Genomic DNA, 23,214 nt, shown 5'->3' with positions numbered 1-23,214 from the left:
AGGGTGTGGAGAAAGAGGAACACTCCTCCATTGTTGGTGGGACTGCAAGATGGTGCAACCACTTTGGAAATCAGTGTGGCGGTTCCTCAGAAAATTGGACATAGCATTACCCGAGGATCCAGCTATACCACTCCTAGGCATATACCCAGAAGGTGCTCGAACATATAATAAGGACATATGCTCAACTATGTTCATAGCAGCCTTATTTATAATAGCCAGGAGCTGGAAAGAACCCAGATGTCCTTCAACTGAGGAATGGATTCAAAAAATGTGGTATATTTACACAATGGAGTATTACTCAGCTATTAAAAACAATGAATTTGAGAGGTTCCTAGGTAAATGGATGGAACTAGAAATTATCATACTGAGTGAGGTAAGCCAATCACAAAAGAACACACATGGTATTCACTCACTGATTATTGGATATTAGCCCAGAACCTTAAAATGCCCAAGATGCAACTCACAGGCCACATGAAGTCCATAAAGAAGGAAGACCAAGTGGGGGTGATTCGGTCCTTCTTAGAAGGAGCAACAAAATACTCAAGGGAGCAAATATGGAGACAAAGCGAGGGACAAAAACTGAAGGAGGGGCCGTCTCAAGACCTTTCCACCTGAGTATCCATCCCATGTGCAGTCACCAAAGGTAGATGCTGATGTGGAAGTCAGGAAGTGCATGCTGATAAGAGCCTGATATGGATGTCTCCTCAGAGGTCTTCAAGAGTCTGACATATTCAGAGGCAGATGCTCACAACTAGCCATTGAAGTGATTATGGGGTTCTCAATGGAGGAGTTAGAGTGAAGACTGAAGGAGCTGAAAGGATTTGTGGCCCCATGAGGAGAGCAACAATACCAACCAACCACAGCTCCCAGGGTCTAAACCACCAGCCTGGGAGCACTTATGGAGGGATCCAGGGCCTTAGCTGAATATATAAGAGTGGAGGGCCCTGCTGGGCACAGGTGGAAGATGAGATCCTTGACCTCATGAAGGCTGGACGCCCCAGGGGGTGGGAGTTTTGAGGGTGGGGAGGTGGGAGTGGGGGGGTAGATAGAGGTTACATCCACAAAGAAGAAGGAGGAGGTGTGAGGGGATTGGGGGTTCCTGGGTGGGTGGGGGATGGGGTAAGGGGACAACATATGAAATGTAAATAAAACATCCAATAAAAAAATTAAAAAAAAAAAAAAAAAAGAAAAATGCTGTGTTATTTTGTATTGCAACAGATCTAAAAGATTTTTACAAAGCACTATTAAGATAAAAATAATAAATTGATCTTTTTAGGTGCATTCTTTAAAAAATACTTATATGTAAAGACTACTTTAGGAGACTTTTTTTGTTATGATAACAGATTTGGCAGATAGGTTTGTAAAAAGTAAGAGATGAATAATCTGTGTGGCTATTGTCAGGTGGCCTCCCTTTTATGTTGCAAAATTGAAATATTTTAGAAATTGAAAGACAAAACTATTGGTAAAATCAGGAATGGAAAAGACTTTACAGAATGCTGCGTATAAGGAAAGGAAGAAGCTTACTTAGCTCATGAAGCTAATACACATCTGGGAGTAGATTCAACAACAACTTTGCTTGAGACTACATGGTTATCATAGTGGAAGTAAGTGACCTGTGGCAATGCAAGATTTTGTGTTTTTAAGGACTCTGTACATCAGAATTGTATACTACTCAAAAACAAAGGACAGCCAAAGCAGCAGCAGAAGCAACAACAACAGGACTACTGTAAATGTTCATTGTATTTTTTAAATGGTTGTCAGTTTGTTTGTTTATTTATTTATTTATTTATTTATTACTATATTTTCTATTTTTTATTGGATATTTTATTTACATTTCAGATGTTATCCCCTTTCTATATCCCCCCCCACCGAGAAACTCCCTATCCAATCCCCTAATCCTCCTGCTTCTATGAAGATGTGCCTCCACACACCTACCCACTCCCACTTCCCTGTCCTCAAATTCCCCTACTCTGAGGCATCCAGCCTTCACAGGACCAAGGACCTCCTCTCTCACCTATGCCGGACAAGGCCATCCTCCCCTACATATACTGCTGGAGCCATGGGTCCCTCCCTATGTGCTCCCAGCCTGGTGGTTTAGACCCTGGGAGCTCTGGGTGGTTGGTATTGTTGCTCTCCCCATGGGGTCACAAACTCTTTCAGCTCCTTCAGACTTCTAACTCATCCATTGGAAACTCCATGGTCATTTGAATGGTTAGCTGTGAGCATTGGCCTCTTAGTATGTCAGACTCTGGTAGACCTCTAAGGAGACAACTATATCAGGCTCCTGTCAGCATGCACTTCTTGACATTCACATCAGTGTCTTCCTTTGGTGACTGCACATGGGAAGGATACCCAGGTGGAGCAGTCTCTGGATGGCCCCTTCTTCAGTTTCTGTCCCACACTTTGTCTCCATATTTGTCCTCATGAGTATTTTGTTACTCCTTCTGAGAAGGACTGAAGCGCCCACACTTTGTTCTTCCTTCTTCATGAGCTTCTTGTGATCTATGAGTTGTATCTTTGGTATTTTGAGCTTTTGGGGTAATATCCACTTATCAGTGAGTGAATACCATGGATATTCTTTTGTGATTGGATCATTTCACTCAGGATGATATTTACTACTTCCATCCATTTGCCTAAGAATTTCATGAATTCATTGTTTTTAATAGCTGAGTAGTATTTCATTGTGTAAATGTACCACATTATCTGTATCCATTCCTCTGTTCAAGGACATCTGGGTTCTTTCCAGCTTCTGACTATTATAAATAAGGCTGCTATGAACATAGTGGAGCATATGTCCTTGTTATATGTTGGAGTATCTTCTGGGTATATGCCCAGGAGTGGTGTAGCTAGGTGCTCAGGTAATGCTATGTCCAATTTTCTAAGGAATCGCCAGAATTATTTCCAGAGTAGTTGTACCAGCTTTCATTGTGTCCATAAGTTTTGGTATGACAAGCCTTCATTTGCATTAAATTCTAAAAAGTCTTTAATTTTTTTTCTTTATTTCTTCCTTGACCAAGTCATCATTGAGTAGAGTGTTGTTCAGTTTCCAGGTATATGTCGGCTTTCCATTGTTTTTTTTTATTATTGAAGACCACCTTTAGTCCCTGGTGATCTGATAGGATGCAAATGATTATTTCAATCTTTCTGTATCTGTTGAGGCTTCTTTGTGACCAATTACGTGGTCTTTTTTGGAGACAGTACCATGGGGTTCTGAGAAAAAGGTATATTCTTTTGTTTTAGGATGAAATATTCTAGAGATACCTGTTAATCCATTTGGTTCATAACTTCTGTTAGTTTCACTGTTTCTTTGTTCAGTTTCTGTTTCCATGATCTTTCCATTGCTGAGAGTGGGATGTTGAAATCCCCCACTATTATTGTGTGAGGTGCAATGTGTGCTCTGAGCTTTAGTAAAGTTTCTTTTATGAATGTGGGTGCCTTTGCTTTTGGAGCATAGATGTTCAGAATTAAGAGTTCATCTTGGTAGATTTTTCCTTTGATGAGTATGAAGTGTCCTTTCTTATCTTTTTTGATAACTTTTGGTTGAAAGTCAATTTTATTTGATATTAGAATGGCTACTCCAGCTTTTATTTTGGGATCATTTGCTTGGAAAATTTTTGTCCATCCTTTTACTCTGAGATAGTGTCTGTCTTTGTCACTGAGGGACGTTTCCTGTATGCAGCAAAATGTTGGGACCTGTTTATGTATCCAGTTTCTTAGTCTATGTCTTTTTATTGGGGAATTGAGTCCATTAATGTTAAGAAATATTAAGGAAAAATGATTGTTGCTTCTTGTTATTTTTGTTATTAGTGGTGGAATTATGTTTGTGTAGCTATCTTCTTTTGGCTTTGTTGGAAGATTACTTTCTTGATTTTTTCTAGGTTGTTGTTTCCCTCCTTGTGTTGGAGTTCTCCATCTGTTATCCTTTGTAGGGCTGGATTTGTGGAAATATGTTGTGTAAATTTGTTTTTTTCATGGAATATCTTGGTTTCTCCATCTATAGTGATTTAGAATTTTGCTGGTTAGTAGTCTGGGCTGGCATTTGTGTTCTCTTAGGGTCTGTCTGATATCAGTCCAGGATCTTCTGGCTTTTATAGTCTCTGGTGAGAAGTCTGGTATAATTCTGATAGGTCTGCCTTTGTATGTTACTTGACTTTTTCCCTTTTCTGCTTTCAATATTCTTTCTTTGTTTTGTGCATTTGGTGTTTTGATTATTATGTGATGGGGGAAATTTTTTTGATCTAGTCTATTTGGAGTTCTGTATGCTTCTTGTATGTTGGTAGGCATATCTTTCTTTAGGTTAGGTAAGTTTTCTTCTACAATTTTGTTGAAGATATTTACTGGCCCTTTAAGTTGGGAATCTTCACTCTCATCTATACCTATTATCCTTAGGTTTGGTCTTCTCATTGCTTCCTGGATTTCCTGGATGTTTTGTGTTAGGAGCTTTTTGCATTTTGCATTTTCTTTGACAGTTGTGTCAATGTTTTCCATGGTGTCTTCTGCACATGAGATTCTCTCTTCTATCTCTTGTATTCTGTTGGTGACGCTTGCATCTATGACTCCTGATCTTTTTCCTAGGTTTTCTGTCCCCAGGGTAGTCTCCCTTTGAGATTTCTTTAGTGTTTCTACTTCTATTTTTAGATCTTGGATGAGTTTGTTTAATTCCTTCACTTGTTTGTGTTTTCGTGAAATTCTTTAAGAGAATTTTGCGTTTTCTCTTTAAGGGATTCTACCTATTTACCTTTGTTTTCCTGTATTTTTTTTAAAGGACTTTTTTATGTCCTTCTTAAAGTCTTCTATCATCATCATGAGGAGTGATTTTAAATATGAATCCTGCTTTTCCGGTGTGATGGTGTGTCCAGGACTGGCTATGGTGGGAGACCTAGGCTCTGATGATGCCAGGTAACATTGGTTTCTGTTGCTTATGTACCTGTGCTTGCCTTTTGCCATCTAGTTATCTCTAGTGCTACCCTCCCTCACTGTCTCTGACTGGATCCTGTCTTTTCAGTTATCTTTCTTGTGTCAGAGAACTCCTGAGAGTCCAGCTGTCTCTGTGACCCTGTTATCCTGAGTCCCTGGGTAGAAGAGTTCCTGGGACTCAGGATGCCTCTGGGATACTGAAATCCTGCTGCTCTGAGTGCACTGGTTCCTCTAGGAATTGTCAGAATGTAGAGTCTTCATGGGAGCAGACTAGCTAGGAGTCTGCCCCTGCCAAAAGGACCAAGGGAGGAGCAGAAGGGGAGTGGTATTCCTGAGGTTGGTGTTTGGGTGAGTAATGGGTCCTGATTGCCTCAGGCTCTCAGCTGAAGCTCTGGGGCATAGGGTTGTGGGAGTGGGTTCTTAAAGGCTTCTCTGAGTGCAGTGGCTCCTCTAGGACGGGTCAAGTTGTGAAGTCTGCATGGGAGCAGACCAGCTTGGAGTCTGCCCCAGAGAAAAGCATGTTCATTGTGTTTTAACAGAAAATCTCTTACAACTAAACTGAGGAAGACAGTTCAGTGATTCTTATTTTTTGATTTTTGATGACAAGAGTTTTCATAAATATTTTTGCATTCAGTGTTTCCAGATAAGTATGTCTTTCCTTTGCTGTTTTGTATGTGTTTCCTTTGCTAAAACATTACTTCCAGCCATGTGTTTTATCCTACTTAAACCTAAGCACAATTCTGGAAGTTTAGAAAGTTCTTAAGACCATCTTGAGGCTTATGATTGCAGAATTAATTTAACAAGCCTGTTTGTAGATAATGCATTCCAAAAAGAGATTGGAGATGCATCAAGTTTTTCAATGGACTTATATCTGCTTCATATGCATTCCTCATATGAAGTACTTGAGAAACAGCTGTAAGATAAATTATAAAAGTACATGATAAACAAAACCAAGTCATCTTTTTAATTGACTTTAATCTAGCATCATTTAGGCAACATAATGCTCTTGACTGAGAGCAGGGTGAATTATGTGGGTGCAATTACTTGCCAATTCAGCATGGCTTCAGAATATCTAGAGCCTCCATTTTTTACTAATACAGCTCAATGTCCAAACTGGCCTATTGGGTAGCCATCTAGAGAAAGAGAGCAGGTTTGAAGCTAAGGCTAAGTGGCCTCGCAGTGATGGCAGCCCAAGGACAACACAGAGCACTCCTGCTGCAGGAGCAAACCAGTTGGCAGACCGTGACTCCCAAAGCAGCGACCTCTGAACCTGGGATCCGGAGGATGTGTGCTCCTTCTTAGAGAAACATGGTTTCCAAGAGAAGAAAGTGCTGGACATCTTCAGAGAGAATAAAATCATTGGTTCATTTCTGCCCTTTTTGGATGGGAATAGGTTCTTTGGAGGAGACGAAGAAGATGATAGAATGTATCCAAAAACTGAGTCAGTCTCGGATTGATCTAATGAAGGTATTTAATGATCCTATTCATGGCTATATTGAGTTTCACCCTCTCCTTATCCGAATCATTGACACACCTCAGCTCCAGTGGCTTCACTACACCAAGCAGTTGGGAGGCAGCTACTATGTATCCCCTAGAGTGTCCCACAATAGGTTTGAACACAGTCTCAGAGTGGGGTACCCAGCAGGCTACTTCCTGGGAGCACTTGCTGAAAAACAGCCAGAGCTGAAGATCAGTGAGAGAGATATGCTCTGTGTTCAGATTGTGGGGCTCTGCCATGACCTAGGTCATGGGCCATTTTCTCATATGTTTGAGGGCAGATTCATCCCACTTGCTTGCCCAGACAAAATGTGGAGGCGTGAACAGGGCTCTATTGAGATGTTTGAACATCTGGTTAATTCTCATGAACTCAAACTTGTCATGAAAAACTATAGTCTCATCCCTGAAGAAGATATTAGCTTTACCAAGGAACAAAGTATGGGACCACCTATATATAACACCAGTCAAAGATTGTTTGTGGCCGTATAAAGGACACTCTGCCAAGAAGAGCTATTTATTTTTCAAGATAGTGGCTAACAAAAGAAATGGCATCACTGTGAACAAATGGGATTATTTTGCCAGAGATTGTCACCATCTTGGAATCCAAAATAATTTTGATTACCAGCGCTTTGTTAAGTTATCCATATCTGTAGAGGGGATGACAGTGATGAGAGCTGTTCCTGTAAGGCGAAGCACAGTTTTACATGAGAAAAAAAGGTTGGGAATCTGTATGACATGTTCCATACATGCAACTGCTTACACTGCAGAGCTTATCAACACAAAATAGGCAACCTCCTCGATAAAATGATTACAGAAGCTTTCCTCAATCAGACCCCTTTGTGGAGATTATAGGGGCTGCTGGGAAGAAGTTTCGAATTTCCACAGCCATCAGTGACATGGAAGCTTTCACTAAGCTGACAGATAACATTTTTCTGGAGATTTTATACTCTTCCAATCCACAGTTGTCTGAGGCACAAAGCATTTTAAGGAACATTGAAGGCAGCAATCTATACAAGTATTTGGGTGAGACCCAGCCGAAGGGTGAGAAGATTATGAAGGAAGATTATGAACAGTTTCCCCAAGAACTTGGCAATGCCAAACCTGAAATTTCCCTGGATACTGAACTGAAGCCAGAAGATTTCATAGTTGATGTTATCAATATGTATTATGGGATGGAAGACAAGAATCCAGTCCATAAGGTTCACTTCTGTTGTAAGAGCAACAGCAGGCAAGCGGTCACGACTACCAAAGATCAGGCGTCACAACTCCTGCCAGAGAAGTTTGCAGAACAGCTCATCTGAATGTACGGTAAGAAGAAAGACAAGAAGAGTCTGGACGCCACCAGGAAGCAGTTCATCCGGTGGTGTGTGCTCAGGGACTTCACCAAGCCACAGGATGGTGACATCATAGCCCCACTCATAACACCTCTGAAATGGAATAAAAAGACGTCATCTTCCATCCAAGAAGTATCCAGAGTAAAGAAGTATCTAAAATTTTAAGTGAATGTCTACAGTTAGTCCTTTGCAAAAACTTCCTTCCCTCTTCACAATTAAGTTAGGAAATAGAATCAGAGCCCACTAGTGATTTTTATTTAGTATCTTGAATATATACACATTCTGGGTGTGGGGGGAATGTCATTTTTATTCAAAATGAAAAATGGTAATATTAACAATTTTTTTCTATTTGTTGTGTGGTGATTTGAATTAAAATGGCCCCCATAAGCTCATATAATTCAATGCTTAGTTACCAGGGAGTGGAACTGTTTGATCAGATTACAAAGATCAGGACATGTGGCCTTGTTGGAGGAAGTGTGTCACCAAAGGTGTGCTTTGAGGTTTCAAAAGCCTATGTCAGATCCAATTTCTCCCTCCCCCTCTCTCCATCTCTCTCCCTTTCTCTCTCTCCTTCTCTCCCTCCTTCTCTCTCTCTGTCTGTGGATTAGGAAGTAGCTCTCAGCTACCACGCAGCACCATGCTTCTGACCATGATGAGGGAGGACTAAGCCTCTGAAGCTGTGAGCACACGCCCTGTCCTCAGTTAGCTGCTTTCTTTTATAAGAGTTGCCTTGGTTGTGTTGTCTCTTGACAGCCATAGAGCAGTGACTAAGCAGATACTTTAAAAAGCATTAGTTTGTGTATTTTTAGCATTAATTGAAACCTTTCTTCTTTAACAAACTATTTTCCCAGGATAACTCTCCCACCTATTCTGAAATCTTGGGACAAATGATTGTCTTTTCTTTTTAATTCAGAAATTGAGACAGAGGTACAAACTAGAATTCAAAACTGAAATTGTGATGCACCATGTGGTTAAAAACTAAACAAAATCCTAGCCCCCTGAAGAGGTGCCAATCACACTGTTCCTCCCCAACACCCCACCCCTTCCATCCCTGTGAAGTGCCAGGCTTGGAGAGCACCAGGAACAGCTTTCCTCAGAGGAGCTGAGGTGTGCCAGGCAAGTACTCTACCGATTACCTCAGCTCCACCTCTGTCTTTCTGGTACAACTCCCTGTGCCATGTGAGGGTGCCTCACATCAGGCTGCTCCTGAGTCTGTCGTGATTCCAGACAAGATCAGCCTTTTTGCATCTGCAACCACTCCAGCTCCAAGGGACTCACTGCTGCCAGCCTGGGGACAGGCCTTTGTCCACTTCTTCTGAGTTGAACTGGTCAGCTGTTCAGAGACCATGGACTCCATCCTCTGTCTCCTGGCACCACCATTGCTTCAGTGTGTTTACGGGTTTTGGAACATTCTGGACTGCCTTTGTGAGCTTAGCAACTGCGCAGTGAGTCTCGGGTCCCCTGTGTAGCTTGCTGTTCCTACCAGTGCCGAGCCTTTTTCCCTGCTGCCCCCTCTCAACCCACTTTGCACAGCTTTACCAGGAAATGAGCCCAGTTGGAAGCAATGGTGGTCACCAGAAATGCTAGAGATGTAGGTGGTGGGGACAGAGGTAGGAACTGCAGGTAACATCTTAGTGATGATGCTCTCCTGTGGGAGCAGTCCTGTGCTGCCTCACTCCACTGGGCAGCCACGTTCTGTCTTGTCCACTCATGGATGAAGAGTACTTGATGTGTCTGCCTCATGGGGTCCTAAATGCACAAGAGGTGCTCGCTCTCCCTCGCTAGCCACAGTGCCTCTGTAACTTTGGGAGACGCTCAGAGGTTTCCCTCCCCTTAGTCTGCCCAGACTCAAGGTTAAGAAGTTCATAGTTTTCTGCAAATATTGTTATATTTTTGCCAGTCTATATATTTTTTTTAACCAGTATGGTTTATTCTGGAATTTTGTAGTCCTAATTTTATACCATGGTGTGTGGGAAACAAATCTGACCCATTTTATGCCTTTGAAGCTGTTTTCCTTGTGAGTACCTGTGTCATTTACAAGACTGTATTAAAAATGGAGAGTTTAACAGCTTAAAAAGGGGGGGGGCTGGCAAATTATTGATGGGAACTAAAGAAGGGCAAGTGGTAATTAGTCATACTGCTTTGTTCAAGTTTAATTTCAAAAAACAAAGGAGGGAACTCTATTACTGGTAGTAATAGCAATGAATTATGGGAAATTGTAAGTGAATAATTTATTGATTGATAGTGACTGAAAGTCATTATCCTCTGATTGTTGTTGGGATAGCTAATAGAAAGCCATGCTACTGATGTTTGTTACAAAACTCCTGCCTTGGAAACTGGTTCCCAATTATTGCTTTTATTCCTTGCAGTAGAAAATAGAATATAGATGAACAAAACATGACACTCAAACAGTGTTGTTGATGGAGGGAATTCTTTTCCCTCTTCAATCCCTGCCAAAATAAAAATGGATGCATTTTATTTAGCCACCTAAATAAAGATACTCTTTGGTGGTGAGTATTTTGTTTCCTGGTGGTATTAACATCAAAATGTGGCAAAGCCTCTTCTATAAAGAAGTAGAAATAATGGCTCTTTTGTAGGGTAAGCAATAAGGAAATATAACTCTGGCAATTATCATACAGTGTTTTTCAAAGAGCTCCTACTCCAATCTCTTTCAAGAAAAATTGCTACTGAAGTTTATTCTGCTTAACACAAACTGTCAGAAACACAGGTTTCAAGATGGGATTCATGGGGTATCCTGATATGTAACTGATATATTGGAGATTAGGAAATATAGAGTATGGAATCCAAGGTTAGTAATGCCTTTTAATGTAACTAGTTAACTTCAAACTGAGTTACATTTATCAGTGTGATGAAAACTCATGCTCTGAAGCTTCTCTGCTACTGTATTTTGACCTGTAAACTCCAGCCAGTTATTTCAGTGCATCACATGAAATATCTAAGGGAGAAACAAGAAACAATTCAATATGTCTGATACAGAAGCACAATGTTGACAACTTAAAAAAAAACAGGTTTTGTTCTTAATGGAACTTTATAAAAATATTATGAACTTCTGAAGGCATGTTATCATTGTATTTTTGTCACAATTAACCAGATCAAATGTTTGTTGTCTGTCTGTTTTGAGCATAGAACTGTAACATTACCATATTACACTAAAATAGACTTGTCTAATAGGTGGTGATGCTACAGGTATCTTGCCTACCCTCTTGCCCTGTTCTTTATTAATCATCTCAAGCAACACTGACATATTAAATGTGGCCCTGGAAATTTTTATCTAGATTTATGTATGGGCATATGGGGCAGGAGGGTTCTGTTATTAATTAGGTAGACTCTTCACTGAGTGAGCATGTCCACAAACATGATGTTTTGAGAACTCAGAAATGACAGACTAAATGCCTTATCTTGATTGTTAATTAATAATACGCCATCTGAAGTTTTCAGTGAAGAATAATCTTTCTTTCCTTATCTGTATAAGCTTAACTAGTTTAACTTGAGGTGAAGAGGAGAGGCTCAATTCTTGCACACCACTTGGTTTGGCAATGTCCTTCTGGATGGTCTTGTAAAACTTCATCTATCTGATTGTAAATGACTGGCAGGATTATTTTAAGGACTGAGTAATTATGAAATTAATCATATTATGTTAATAGCTATGAATAATGATGTACTATAAAGACTAATTATTTCTTTTTAGTCTTAAAAACCCTTACAAAATGGAAACATGGCTAGGGAAATTAATTTATTCTTTGAGTAAGAAATTCCACTGATAATGTAAAGGGTCTCAGATTTGCTTTAGTTCCCATTAATACTTGAGGTTCCCATTGTGTGCTTGACATAGGGAGAAGTCATATTTATCCTTTATTAGAGATAAAAGCTTCGACAATCACAGTACAACAAACATCATGAGTGGATTTCAAGATCCTCCTAATATCTATAGGGTCTACATGGCATAACACAGGTATATTATGACACGCTTAGAAACATTCTGAATTCAGGCAATCTGAAAGTTTTAGAATAAACATCCTGCTCAGCCACCTAATCTTTGTGGAAATTCATTTTCTTTATTAAACTTGATGGTCAAACAAGTCTACCTTCTGCTCTCTACCAGTGTTATTGAGTATAGTTTACAGACAACCTTCAAAGGGGATTTAGGACAAAGGGAGTTAGTGTCTCTTCAAGCTGTATATGTGTGCACCTAATTGTGTGCTTTTGAACCACGTGGGTGTGGGCAGCTTTAGAGCCAAGAAAACAACTCAACCCTGGAAATGGACTTACCAGTGTCTGTGATCTTCCATGTGGGTGTTAGAAACTGAACCCAAGTCTTCTGCAGGAATCCTGTGTAGACTTTTGATGAGCCTTCATAAAACACATATTTCCGATGCAGAATTTGAAAAAAGTGCACATATGGAAAACAGTCACTGAAATGGAAGACAGTCTATTTATCAATACAATTTTTAGATAGTGTAAGATGAGTATGTCTTTAACCTCAAGTTGTAGTCATATATGTTGTGAATTATTAAGTTTAATGGAGTAGTTATATTTAAGTAAAATATATATATTATATATATATATATATATAATACAAAATTTAACTATATTTCTTTTGACATAATTAATTCAACATGTATGTTATGTTTGAATGTGTATGCATTCATGCATGCATGTGTGTATCCTAAAATTTGAACTAGTTTGGTATTGTTTTTTTTAAACAAATATCTGTTAAAAATACTTGCTATTTTTCCTCAACAATCTATCTCACTTCTGCAAGTGCTGTAATTAATTCATTGTGGAAAAAGATTGGTCTAAAATATTACATAATCATATGATAATCAATAGGTCTGCCTATAATTTCTTCTAGCCCCATGCTTTGAATTTTCTTTTAAAATTATGAGGCATTTGTATAATAAGTTGTAAGTCACAACTGAATGAAATTATCTACCTTTATTCCCACTTTTTAAGTAGTTAAAACACTTATGCATAGAACCACTCTCTTACCATAGTTCTCCAAACTCATTAGACTTTTTATATTCAGTTCTTTGACAGTTTCACAAATATGTGTAATGCATGTTTGCTGCATCAATACATTTTTCTGCCTATCTGTCCTCGTCCCAGATTCATGGCTTGATTGTATCCTGTGATCAATTTAGTCTAATCAGGGCAGTCTGTGTAACCATCCAATTGGAACCATCTGTTGGTATCTGGTGGTGTAGTCATACACACTGAGTGGACTAAGTCCCTCTTGTCCTGAATCAATGTATTTGAAATAGTTTACCAATGAAAGAGCCACTCATGTCTCTCCTTTAATTTTCCTGATGTATTGATAGGCCTACCCTTCTTTGTATAGACCCAGTGTAGTTTTGTTCAAAGTGGCTGAGACTTTCTGATTATATTGGCTATGTATTTCTCATAGGATAGCATTTCAAAACCCTTCAAATTTTATGCGATTCCCACCCTTTCCCCTGTGTTCCTGGGTCTTGGAGTGGATGCTTTCTATATCTGTCTTGTTTAAGCCTGAACCCTCAGTCCCTTATTTCCTGTATCTATGCCCCTCTTCATCACAGTTTACTGGAAAGATAGGCTTCTCTGATTAAGAGTGATAATTATCTATGGGTAGAATATAAAGCAGTGGTTCTCAACTTTCCTAACACTGCAAGCCTTTACCCCTACCCATGATACAATTATTTTTGTTGCTACTCCATGAAGTGATATAGATCATAATTTATGTTTTTTGATGGTCTTAGACCACCCCTGTGAAAGCATCCTTTGATCTCCCAAGGGGTTGCAACCCAAAGTTTGAGAAACACTGGTATAAAGCATATATGTACAAGGTAGTTCCACAATTATTATGGGGTTAACTATTCTCTCTGAATAAAATTGAGGCCCACACCACAGGAAATAATTTGCATGTAGTACTGTAAACCATTCAAAAGTCCATGGTGTGGGAGGTTATAGTAGCTAAAATATTTAATTCATTTGCGTTTATTGTAGTCTAGATCTATTTGTATTAACTGAGCCTTTGTAGTCAATATGATTTGTGCTTTTGGTGTTACATGAGTTCGTTTTAATCTAATGAAACTATTTTACATTAAACTGCTTTACAGTCAATTTTTATTCATTCAAAATCATTGAGTAGTGTAGTATTCACATTAAGTTACATTCTAGCAAACTGAAAACCATGATGTGCAGAGGAAACAATGCATTTCTCACCAAATTTCAAAGCACTTGAAGACAAGGAGTCTTTAACCTGAAGTTTCAATCAATCAGATTTCATTGTTCCATGATGCCAGTGAATCCAGTAGTAATCTGTTGCATGTGGTACTTATGAACAGTGGGGATTTCTGAATGGGTCACAGTATGAAATGTTTGACCCCATCTTCCTTTGCTCTTCTTCACTAAAGCCATGTTTCACTTTAAACTTCTGGGAAAATTAGAATTTTATGGTAATTGGTTTTTCAGATTAATAGGAATTTTAGTAAACTCACCTACCGAGCATTTGTGCATATGTACATATGTATGTCTGTATATGTATGTACATATAATATATAAACATACATATAATTACATATACATACATATACATATATTTTAAGTTATAGTTATTGTTAAGTATTTAAAATTAGTAATGCATTAACTTGAAAAATAGTCAATAATTGATAACTATTATCAACCTGTCAATGTCATAGATCTAGAAAAGGCCTTTACAATAATCCAGCCTAACAACTGCATTTTACATATAACAGATTTATAGTTGGCATCCAATAGCTGACTGAATCTTGCTTCTCCATATTATTATTTTAAGATCAGGAACTAGAATCTTGATTTTCTAATCTGTTAGTTCATTTCTCTTTTATAACATTTTTGTCAAATGTTCCCTTTAATATGGCATTACTTTTAAGATGTTTCAAAACTCTATCAGTTTTGGTAGTGGCAGTCTCAGCTATCTAGCACCAATGTCACTTGTTGCTTGGAAGCATCTTTTTGTCCTTTCTGATGAGTGGTTTTGAGGCCTTTTACTGCCCTTGTTCACAGAATAGCATGGCAGGTAATGCTTTCACATGATTATTAAGAACAGCATGAAGGTCAGGTTCACAGAATTGTAGATGTCTTGCTTTTCCACGACTCACAAAACATCTGGTGCTATACACAAAGGTTGGTAGGAATCCTGCTTATTCTATCAAAGAATATTTGGTTAGAGCAAGAGTTTATCCTCTCCCTGTTCACTATGTTTTGGACAAACATCTACTTCACCACCAATGAGAAGATACTTTACAATGCAACTACAGTCACTATATTTTGTGGCACTAATGCTATTGGCTCTGTCAGGAAGAAGACAGCTTGGTAAGCAGTGAGAAAAATTCACTTAATTGGATCATGTATCAATTGATCATGTTATCAGTGTCTCTTAGGAGACGTTGTAAAAGGCATGTTGGTCACTGATACTGATATCTACAATATTGATATCTGGCTCTTATATTGGTGAAATGTGATCGATCTTACCAGTCATTTTGCACTGAATATTTCTTCTTCACTAGTGAATTATCAAATATTTGAGTATTTATCTTAAACATCTCTGGTTTTTGCTACAACATCTAAAGTATGGGATTCACTTTTGAGTCTGAGCTGTGTGTATAGTCCATTGTATTATTATTATTAATCTTGGTAAATCTGTTTGTCAGTTGTCTTTAATATACATATTCAATGTTTTAACATGATACTCAGTGCATTGCTTTTACCTTACAAAGCTTATTTACATGTAATGAATGTCACTAGTGACCATGAAAATTTAAAATAAGGGCTTATTCATTATTTGTTCAAAAATGAAATACACATTTAAAATTAATGTGATTTTTAAAAATTATTTAACTACTCAAAACATTTTACAATTATCTAAATCATATTGATGATTCAGTAATAAAAAGTTTGATTTTCCATAAATCCCTGGTTTTGAAATGTGCTGAGTGTATTCAGAGATCAGTTTGAAAATTTAGCTCACTAAGTCATAATTACTATTTTGACAGTTACATCTTATAGACATTTATTTGAATTGCATACGTTAGCAATTCCTTTTGTAGGCTAACCTCTGCCATTGTTGTGTTGCCCAATTATGCTTACAGAAGCCATATCAGAGATTCAACCTGTAATTCAGCAATTAACCTGAATCATCAATTAGCTCCTGTGAATACAGACGTCCTGTGAATAAGCTCCAATTTGTTTTCTTTCTTTATGAGTTAATGGAAGTTTCACTACACTGTATCTCCCTACTCAGCCTTACCTGCAGCTACAACTGAATACTCTTGATTATATCATAGATGTACTTTGTATGTGGCATCTTCCTATCTCCATGGTGATAGTGTTTGTAGAGTCAGCAATTCATCCACTGGGCTTTGCTTATAGCCTGCTCTCTCTATTGAAATTACTCTTGCTCTTTCCCACTCTCTCTTCTGTTAGATTCAGTGTGTCTGGTTTTATGTTAAAGTCCTTGAGCCACTTGGACTTGATCTTTGTGCAAGGTAACAAATATATATCTATTTTCATGTTTCTACAGACAGACAGCCAGTTAGACCAGCACCATTTATTAAGGATGCTTTCTTTTTTACATGGTGTATGTTTGGCTTCTTTGTCAAAGATCAAATGTGGGGTTTTACTTCTAGGTCTTTAATTCTTTTCCATTGATCAACGTGTCTGTCTCTGTACCAATACCATGCAGTTTTTATCACTATTACTCTGTAGTAAAGCTTGAGGTCATGGATGGTGATTCCTCCAACCATTCTTTTATTGTTAAAAATTGTTTTAGCTATTCTGGTTTTCTTTTTCTTTTTTCTTTTTTTTCTTTTTCTTTTTCTTTTTTGTTTTTGCTTGTGGCTATTGTGAAAGGAGTTGTTTCCCTAATTTCTTTCTAAGCCTGTTTATCATTTTTATAAAGGAAGACTACTGATTTATTTGAGTTAATTTTATATTTTGGCCACTTTGTTGAAGTTATCAGCTGGAGTTCTCTGGTAGAATTTTTGGGACCATGTAAGTAGACTATCATATCATCTGCAAATAATGTTACTTTTATTTCTTCTTTGCCAATTTGTAGTCCTTTGATCTCTTTTTGTTGTCTTATTGTTCTATCTAGCACTTCGAGTACTATATTGAATAGACATGGGGAGAGTGGGCATCCTTGTCTTGTCCCCGATTTTAGTGTGATTGCTTCAAGTATCTCTCCATTTAATTTGATATTGTCTGTTGTATTTTCAGTAAATTGCTTTTATTATGCTTAGGTATGGGCCTGGAATTCCTGATCTCTCCAATACTTTTAACATGAAGGGGTGTTGTATTTTGTCAAATGTATTTTCTGCATCTAAGGAGTTGACCATGTGATTTTTTTCTTTGAATTTGTTTATATAATGGATTATGTTAATGAATTTTCATATACTGAACCAACCTTGCATCCCTGGGATTGCGATGATGTATGATGGTTTTGATGTGTTCTTGGATTCAATTTGCAAGAATTTTATTGAGCATTTTTGCATCAATATTCATAAGCAAGATTGGTCTGAAGTTCTCTTTTTTGGTTGGGTCCTTGTGTGATTTAGGTATCAGAGTAATTGTGGCTTCATAGAATGAATTAGGTAGTGATTCTTCTGTTTCTATTTTATGGAATAGTGTGAGGAATGTTGTTCTCAGGTCTTCTTTGAATATCTGGTAAAATTCTGCACTAAATCCATCTGGCCCTGGGATTTTCTTTTTCTTTTCTTTCTTTTCTTTTTTTTTTTTTTTGGTGGGGGGTATGTTGGGAGATTTTTAATGAGTTCTTCTATTTCCTTATGAGATATGGTCCTGTTTAAATAGTTTATCTGCCCTTGGTTTAATTTTGCTATGTGGTATCTGTCTAGAAAACTATCCATTTCATCTACATTTTTCAGTTTTGTTGAGTATAAACTTTTGTAGGAGAATCTGATGGGTCTTTTTTGAATTTCATCAATTTCTGTTGTTATGTTTCCCTTTTCATTTCTCATTTTGTTAATTTGGATAGTGCCTCTGGGCCCTTTAGTTAGTTTGGCTACGGGTTTATCTGTCTTCTTGATTCTTTCAAAGAACCAGCTGTTGGTTTTGTTGATTCTTTGTATAGTTTTCTTTGATTCTATTTGGTTGATTCTGGCCCTGAGTTTGACTGTTTCCTGCCTTCTACTCCTCTTGGGTGTGTTTGTTTCTTTTTGTTCTAAAGTTCTCAGGTGTGCTGTTAAGTTGCTAGGGAAAGATCTCTCCAGTTTCTTTATAATTTTGAAATGCAACTCATAACTTGTCATACCTGCCTGGCGTTGTTTTTGGCTCCACTTAGACATAAAGGCCAGTGCCTTTAGGAACAACTGTAAGGCTAATTGCAACCCACCGGTTCTCTCCCTGAGTTTTTGCTGTTTCTCTCATCCCAGTGGATTCCTTGAGTAGATCATGTGTTTTCTCTTTCATAGCACTTTTGGCCATGCTAAAGTAGAGTATTCTTTCTACATTGTAAATGTTCTCCTGTCCATGTCCTTTCTATATAGCAATACCCACTTCACAGGCTGCCATATAGATTCCAGTGGAAATTTCATATCCTTCCTTATAGTTTTTGCCTTAAAGTGCAAGTTTAGAATTGTGGAGTCCTCTCAGTTGTGTCTGTGTGTTACACCACATCGATCTTCTATGAGATAGGCTTGCTATTCTCTACAGTATCTCCAGCAACTGTCATTTTAGTGTATAATTGTTACTTATTTAAAAAACTGAATAAGTGAGATAATGAAGGGATATAACTTATATCAGGGATACATTAAAATTGGCTTTTACAAGAAAAGTTTGCTATGAAAAATGTAATGAACACAATGGTAACTGCTTTCAATAGATTTTTGAAGGATTTAAGGGTATATGGTTTGCAAATGTTAATTTAAAAATGTATCTTATCATTTGCAAGTCAGTACATTATATAGTTGGTTGGGCACTGTCATTTTATAGTTGTGCAAAGTCAAGCAATTATCTTTCCAAATTTGTTCTTTTTTTCTACCTGCTCTAAATATTTTGGGCTTGTAACAAATTTCAAGAGTGTAGGGGAAGTGTGAACTGTAAAGCAGTGTTTATGAGCCCTTCACTATTAAATAGGCCTAGCCAGTTCTTTTATTTATTGATGCAATTTTTTATGTTTTGGAATAAATTATAAAATTTAAATATTATTGTACACACAAGACTTACCACTAATTAAAATAGACTTCACCTGCTGCAATATTATAGGTTTGCTGTGATATTGATGTTGATTATCAAATTCTTTGTGATATTAAAATCATCATACTCTTCTGAGTTAGCCAGGGTACTCTATAGAGAGACAAAACTGATAACGTGGACTTTTCTACCCAAAACCTAGGTGTATTAGAGTAGCCATGGTTCAACTATTTCAAAAATGGATGTCATCTGATCGACAGCCCAGGAATTCAGCAGTTATTCAGTCTATGGGGCTGGATGTGACAGATGGTCTTCAGTCTACACCAGAACCATGAAGGACTAGACTCTAAATAGTGAAAGAACTAACTTGCCAGCTAGAGTGAGCACAAGAAGACAAAAGCAAGGGATTTTTGTCTTTCACGAACTTTATCTGCCATCAAGTTTGGCCCAGATTTAAGGTAGATCTTCCCACCTCAGATGATCTGGATATAGGGTGTGTCTTTCCACTTCGCATGTGTCAATTAAGAATCATTTGTACCTTTACAAGTGTACCTAACTGAAATCCATCAATTTAATCCACTATATAAACAAACATAAAGAAAAAACCACATGATCATCTCACTAGATGCTGAGAAAGCATTTGACAAAATTCAACATCCCTTCATGATAAAAGTCTTGGAAAGATCAGGAATTCAAGGCCCCTACCTAAACATAGTAAAAGCAATTTAAAGCAAACCAGTAGCCAACATCAAGCTAAATGGAGAAAAACTTGAAGCAATCCCACTAAGATCAGGGACTAGACAAGGCTGCCCACTCTCCCCCTACCTATTGAATATAGTACTGGAAGTCCTAGCCAGAGCAATTAGACAACAAAAAGAAGTCAAAGGGATACAAATAGGAAAGGAAGAAGTCAAAATATCGCTATTTGCAGATGATATGATAGTATACTTAAGTGACCCCCAAACTTCCACCAGAGAACTCCTAAACCTGATAAACAGCTTCAGCAAAGTGGCTGGTTATAAAATCAACTCAAACAAATCTGTAGCCTTCCTCTACATGAAAGATAAACAGACTGAAAAAGAAATTAGGGAAATGACACCTTTCACAATAGTTGCAAATAATATAAAATACCTTGGTGTGAATCTAACCAAGCAAGTGAAAGACCTGTATGACAAGAACTTCAAGTCTCTGAAGAAAAAAATTAAAGAAGATCTCAGAAGATGGAAAAATCTCCCATGCTCATGGATTGGCAGGATTAATATAATAAAAATGGCCATCTTGCCAAAAGCAATCTACAGATTCAATGCAATCCCCATTAAAATCCCAACTCAATTCTTCACAGAGTTAGAAAAGGAAATTCTCAAATTCATATGGAATAACAAAAAACCCAGGATAGGGAAAACTATTCTCAACAATAAAGGACTTCGGGAGGAATCACCATCCCTGACCTCAAGCTGTACTACAGAGCAATAGTGATAAAAACTACCTGGTATTGGTACAGAGACAGGCAGGAAGATCAATGGAATAGAATTGAAGACCCAGAAATGAACCCACACTCCTATGGTCACTTGATCTTTGACAAAGGAGCTAAAACTGTCCAGTGGAAAAAGGACAGCATTTTCAACAAATGGTGCTGGTTCAACTGGAGGACAACATGTAGAAGAATGAAAATTGATCCATTCTTATCCCCTTGTACAAAGCTCAAGTCTAAGTGGATAAAGGACCTCCACATAAAACCAGATACACTGAAACTAATAGAAGAGAAGGTGGGGAAAAGCCTCGAATACTTGGGCACAGGGGAAAAGTTCCTGAACAGAACTCCAATGGCATATGCTCTAAGATCAAGAATTGACAAATGGGACTTCATAAAGTTGCAAAGTTTCTGTAAGGCAAAGGACACTGTCAATAGGACAAAACTACAACCAACAAACTGGGAAAAGATCTTTACCAATCCTTCATCTGATAGAGGGCTAATATCCAATATATACAAAGAACTCAAGAAATTAGACTCCAGACAACCAAATTACCCTATTAAAAAATGGAGTATAGAGCTTAACAAAGAATTTTCAACGGAAGAAACTCGAATGGCCGAGAAGCACCTAAAGAAATGTTCAATGTCCTTAGTCATCAGGGAAATGCAAGTCAAAACAACCCTGAGATTCCATCTCACACCAGTCAGAATGGCTAAGATTAAAAACTCAGGTGATAGTAGATGCTGGCGAGGGTGTAGAGAAAGAGGAACACTCCTCCATTGTTGGTGGGACTGCAAGATGGTGCAACCACTTTGGAAATCAGTCTGGAGGTTCCTCAGAAAATTGGACATAGCATTACCTGAGGATCCAGCTATACCACTCCTAGGCATATACCCAGAAGATGCTCGAACATATAACAAGGACATATGCTCAACTATGTTCATAGCAGCCTTGTTTATAATAGCCAGGAGCTGGAAAGAACCCAGATGTCCTTCAACTGAGGAATGGATTCAAAAAATGTGGTATATTTACACAATGGAGTATTACTCAGCTATTAAAAACAATGAATTCGAGAGGTTCCTAGGTAAATGGATGGAACTAGAAATTATCATCCTGAGTGAGGTAAGCCAATCACAAAAGAACACACATGGTATTCACTCACTGATTATTGGATATTAGCCCAGAACCTTGAAATGCCGAAGATGCAACTCACAGGCCACATGAAGCCCATAAAGAAGGAAGACCAAGTGGGAGTGATTCGGTCCTTCTTAGAAGGAGCAACAAACTACTCAATGGAGCAAATATGGAGACAAAGTGAGGGACAGAAACTGAAGGAGGGGCCGTCTCAAGACCACTCCACCTGAGTATCTATCCCATGTGCAATCACCAAAGGTAGATGCTGATGTGGAATTCAGGAAGTGCATGCTGATAAGAGCCTGATATGGATATCTCCTCAGAGGTCTTCAAGAGTCTGACATACTCAGAGGCAGATGCTCACAACTAGCCATTGAACTGATCATGGGGTTCTCAATAGAGGAGTTAGAGTGAAGACTGAAGGAGAGCTGAAAGGATTTGTGGCCCCATGAGGAGAGCAACAATACCAACCAACCACAGCTCCCAGGGTCTAAACCACCATCCTGGGAGCACTTAGGGAGGGATCCAGCGCTTCAGTTGAATATGTAATAGTGGAGGGCCCTGCTGGGCATAGGTGGAAGAAGAGAATCTTGACCACATGAAGGCTGGATGCCCCAGGGGGAGGGAATTTTGAGGGGGAGGTGGGAGTGGGGGGGTAGATAGAGGTTACATCCACAGAGAAGAAGGAGGAGGGGTGAGGGGATTGGGGGTTCCTGGGTGGGTGGGGGATGGGGTAAGGGGACAACATAGGAAATGTAAATAAAACATACAATAAAAATTAAAACAAAAACAAAAACAAAAACAAAAAACAAAAACAAGTGTACCTAACTGCTTGGATTTTAGTTAATTCCAGATAATTCCAGATGCAAGAGAGTTGACAACCAAGAATAGCTATTACATTTTCCAAATAAACGAGCAAGCCAGCAAGCAAGCAAGCAAACAATGAAACCTAGGTTTCTTCAGTGCTTAGGAGAATTGGATAAGCAACTCCAAATCTTTGTTCAGTTTGCAGAACTGTGAATACACTACAATATTTGCCTAGCATTAAACATATTTTTTGTTTTAGTTAGGCTTTCTCTTGTGTTGAAACACCATGATTAAAAGGAACCTGTGGAGAAAAGGTTTTCATTTTATAGGTCATTGTCTATCATCCAAGGAAATAAGGACAGACATTCAAGCAGGGCAGGGTCCTGGAAGCAGGAACTGATGCAGACGCCATGAATGAGTTCTGCTTGCTGGTTTGTTCTTCATGGTTTTCTCAGACTGCTTCCTCACAGTATCCTGGGCAACTTATTCATGGGTCGTACGATCTTCCCAGGCTTGGCCCCACTCAATCATCAATCATCCATCAAGAAAATGCCCCACAGACCAGTCTGTAGAAAACATTATCTCAAGTGAGGTTTTCTCTTCAAAAATCATATGAGACTAGGCAGCACAGCTCCTACGGGTTTATTTCCTTGTAATTATACAAACAATATTTGTAGTCTAGTATTTGCCTAATGTTTTACCAAAATAGACCTATTATTTTATTGGCCATATTGGAAATAATTCAAAGAAGATGTATTTTTTACAGAGGGTCAGAATTAGTGAAAGAAAAAGAAAATAGTTTTATTTCTCCCCTATAATTGAAATTTACAGGATTATTGATTGGTGCCCAGTAAATGCAATTA

At 38.2% G+C, this 23,214-nt stretch overlaps 1 protein-coding gene and 1 pseudogene across 1 annotated transcript in view; both read left to right on the top strand.

Annotated features, from left to right (window-relative positions):
- The window catches only part of Nkain2 (sodium/potassium transporting ATPase interacting 2), a 993,485-nt gene that overhangs the window by 95,181 nt on the left and 875,090 nt on the right, over positions 1 to 23,214 (top strand). The gene's annotated exons all lie outside the window — the stretch shown is intronic.
- LOC114620361 lies at positions 4,847 to 7,913 on the top strand (annotated as a pseudogene).

This window comes from Grammomys surdaster, unplaced genomic scaffold (assembly GCF_004785775.1).
Source record: "Grammomys surdaster isolate TR1022 unplaced genomic scaffold, NIH_TR_1.0 168, whole genome shotgun sequence".
NCBI classification, from domain to species: domain Eukaryota; kingdom Metazoa; phylum Chordata; class Mammalia; order Rodentia; family Muridae; genus Grammomys; species Grammomys surdaster.
This window is presented reverse-complemented; position numbering and strand designations above follow the sequence as displayed.